This window comes from Ictidomys tridecemlineatus, chromosome 5, assembly GCF_052094955.1.
Source record: "Ictidomys tridecemlineatus isolate mIctTri1 chromosome 5, mIctTri1.hap1, whole genome shotgun sequence".
In the NCBI taxonomy this organism is placed as follows: Eukaryota; Metazoa; Chordata; class Mammalia; order Rodentia; family Sciuridae; genus Ictidomys; species Ictidomys tridecemlineatus.
In genome coordinates this window covers 131724564-131728586 of record NC_135481.1, presented here as the reverse complement: position 1 = coordinate 131728586, position 4023 = coordinate 131724564, and the positions used below count along the sequence as shown (strand labels likewise).

General features: G+C 43.3%; 1 non-coding gene across 1 annotated transcript; it reads left to right on the top strand.

Annotated features, from left to right (window-relative positions):
- Positions 1 to 930: 930 nt before the first annotated feature.
- LOC120886981 (U6 spliceosomal RNA) lies at positions 931 to 1032 on the top strand. Its single transcript, XR_005730158.1, has one exon. It is a non-coding gene; the product is annotated as a U6 spliceosomal RNA (small nuclear RNA).
- Positions 1033 to 4023: the final 2991 nt, after the last annotated feature.

Genomic DNA, 4023 nt, shown 5'->3' with positions numbered 1-4023 from the left:
TGCAAGCTCACCATTTGGTCAGCATGAAGTCTTCCTTATTCAGTGAAAGTGAAAACTCCACTTAATCCTCCAAGCTTGGCCTTTTATTTTTGAAGTTCAGAGTTTAGAATGCCTAGAAAAGTCTGTGAACTTTCAATAGAGCCTGGATCTTGCAATAGATTTTCTTTTTCTTTTCCCTTCCCCTCCCTCCCTCCTTCCTTCCTTCCTTCCTTCCTTCCTTCCTTCCTTCCTTCCTTCCTTCCTTCCTTCCTTCCTTCCTTCCTTCCTTCTCCCCACCCCTGAACCCCCTGCCTCTGGTACTGAGGATTGAACTCAGGGGTGCCCTACCATTGAGTTACATCCTTGGCTCTTTAAAAAGAAGTTTTGAGACAGAATCTTGCTAAGTTGCTGAGGCTGACCATCAACTGTGATTCTTATTTTTAATATATATAACCATCCTAGGTCTGGATGAGGGGTCAATGCATGTACATACAGGTCTGTGTGACTTGTGACATAGTATTTAACAAAAGTCAGAAACCTGGAATGATCTTTTCCAAGTCTCACAGGACTAATGCTACACCACTGAAGTCAATGATGACCACTTAGTGGAGAAAGGACAGTGCACCCAGATCCTATCCTTTATTCTTAAGACAATTGTACAGAGTGTCACAGATTCATTCTCTGAGACTCAGTCCTGTTTGTGTAAACACCTGAATAAGGATTCTTATAGATTTATCTATCATTGCATGGATGGTTCTCAATTTACCATGGTTTGATTACAGTTTTTTTTGACCCAAAAATGCTGCAAAAGCAATATGTGTTGCATAGAAACCATACTTTAACATACATGAACCCTACGTTAACAGATGGTTCATACGTGAACCAAACGACTCTGTTGTTCACTTTCAGGGCAGCATTCAATAAATGATAGTAGATATTCAGGACTTTATCATAAAATAGGCTCTGTGTTTGCTTTCTCAGCACATACAGAGAAAATTAGCAAGGTCCCTGTGCAAGGATGACACACAACTTTGTGAAACATTCCAGAATTTTTACAGTAGAGAAAGCCAGTGCCACCGGCACAGCATGGAGTCCAATCTCAAATTCCTTTGTACTGACTGTGCTGAGCCAGATGGACATGTGCTACTCCTTGGCCTCTACTTCTTAGCAAGGATGTTTTTAGTAGTTCCTTGGACACTGAGTATTTTGTTTGGACCTCCACATTTATGAAATAAAGCATCTGAGTTCCTGCATATCTCTATGGAAAACCTGGCAACTGGAACCCTCCTTGGCCTCACCTGGGTTGGACATGTTTACTCCAAAACATGTCCACATCCATATCCCTGTGTGATCTTATTTAGAAACAGAATCTTAATTACATGTAATTAAGGATCTTGAGATCATCCTAAATTTAGGGTGGGCCATATGTAATGACCGATGTCCTGAGAGAAAAGAGGGAAAGACTTAAGACACAGACACAGGGAAGAAGGGCATGTAAAAAAAAACAAAAAAAAAAGGACATGTGAAGATAGGCAGAGGCTGGAGGTAGGCAGCTGCAAACCAAGGAATGTCAAATCTTGGGAAAAATCGGTATCTTTAAAAATAAAGTCCTGCCCACATCTACAGTAACAAATATTGTGACAACATTTACTTATTTTTATTTAAAAAAGATTAAATTCTTTATATTTATAGCTTTTAAAAAATCATTCTTCTTCTTCATAGAGGGAACTACATAGAAATGATTGATTCCCCGGCAATCACTGACAACTGGAAGAAGCATGGGACAGTGTCAGAGCCACCAGAAGAGACCAGCCCTGCCAACTCCTTGATTTCAGACTTCTGGTCTCCAGAACTATGAGCGAGTACATTTCTGTTGTTTTAAGCTAACAGATTTGTGGCAGTTTGTTGGGGCAGACTGAGAAAACTAACTTGCTGTGCTTACTCTGACATGGCCTCCAGGACATGGTCTCCAGAGAAGGGAGAGGCTCTGACCGGAGCCTCTCCCTTCTCTTTCACAGGGAGAACCTTAGGGTCTTGATCAATCCCTCCTCTTCAGGGGCCTCAAAGGGTCTGGTGAGACCACCTGGGATCTTGTATTGGCTTTCCTCAGGGGAGAAGCCATGTTGTTCTCTTCAAAAAGTCTAGCTTCAAGGACTCGGGATTTTCTTCCAAGCTGAGTTTGCATTCAGGCGCCACTCTCATTATGATTAGGATCTGGGCAGAACACACTCTTTGACGTGGTCAGGTTTCTCAGGTTCAGATCACTGTCTGCAGAATTGAATCTGATGTGGAGAACTCCTCAGCCTTGTGTGGGATTTTTGTGGGTCTGGTACTTGGCCTTGTTGGTCTTTCCTGCTGAGTGAACATTTCCTCTCTTGCTAAGGCTTCTGGGAAATGAAATCTTTTAAACTTCTGCACCCCTTTCCCACATCTGAGAATGTGGGCTCAGTTATCACTGAAACCCCACACAAGCTCTGTGGTCTGGCAAAATCCTATCTGCTTCCTCCTTTCTTGCCAGGACTTTGCCTTCCCTGGCAACAGAGTGTTGGGGTCCGAGAACAATGACCAAATGTACTACTTTTCCTGAGACTGAAGGCATTTCCTGGAATGTGGGACTTTCGCTGTAAAACCTAGGAAAGTCCCAGGTAAATGGGGATAGGTTGCCCTCCCAAGTCTTGGGAAAAATAGGTATCTTTAAGACAAAGTCCTGCTCATGTCTACAGTACCAAATATTGTGAAAACCTACTTATTTTTATTGAAAAGTAAAAACCTACTTATTTTTATTGTTTCAAAAGCACCATCAGAGGTTGGGTTCTTCACAAGTGTTATCTAAGAAAAAAACGTGTATGTGAAAGAGATTTCATGAGAAAGGTTTCCAGGAAAAGTTGAGAAGTCACTTCCATCTGTTACCATGTTCATCCCAAAATTCTGCAGACGATGCAAACTCATAGGAAGCTCAGGATAGCTGGCCACAATCCTGAGGAGGTTTCCAGGGACACCTCACATCAGGAAATGGGACTAAATAGAAAGAGAACCAAGCATGATTTAGTCACTATCAACAGTATCAAGAAAGTAATATTGCCACAGGGGATAACCCTATCTCAGTCCCACAGGGATGCTCTGGAGAAAATATAAGTGACAACTTATAGATGCCCTCATCAGAAAAAGATGTCTTAATCCCCTGCACCCTTGAGTGGTTGGCAAGGAACTATTCTTGTGGGTTGTGACATTCTTTGACTCTCTATGCTTTGGCAAAGTAGGATTTTGTAGCCTGAGGACAGTCCTTTGATGAAGAGACTTGGATTCTGGTACCTGAGAGTAAAGGCAAAGAAGAGCTGGTGAGTGTGAAAGTGGCCCAAGGGCTTACATGTTCTTCCCACAAGAGGACCAGAGGCACAGGACCTCTGTGGTTTGCTCAGCAGGCCGTGATCTCTCAACCCTCCCTATGACCCTAACCTCCTCATCAATGTCAAACATCATAATGAGGCCAAGCTCCCTTGGGTCCTGGATTTGTGCTGTCTACAGGATCCTTGGGCCCCAGATACACTCTGTGCCAGCATTTCCATCTTGGCCCCAGTCACACAGCCTGATCTTCCACTTTCCTTCCATTTCCTGTTTATCTTCAGGCCATCTGCCTGGGCTGTCTTCTGTCTTCTCAGGAGGCAGGAATTGCCTCTTTACCCATTGCTTTTCAACTCTTCCCTGTCTCTCTTTAGGAATCCTTTTTGAATGCGAGGATTCAATTTAGATGAAGGCCACCCCACCTCTCTGTCTACTCCCGGAACAACCTCATGCTCCACCACGCCACAAACTTAAGAGGAAAAGTAGTTCTCTGGATAGTTTCACCAGGGGTAAATCTCCAGAACTCCAGAACTGAGTCAGTGTGTCCCACATTTTTGGTCCTCTCTCTTTACCCTCTAGCCTACCCTCTTGAGTTCAGCCTGTTTTCATCATTACCAAATGCCAGCTGTCTCCACCCAGCTGTCTGCTTCCTTATTATATTCCTTGAAAGAGACAGAAATAAAAACACAGATTTGTTTGCCC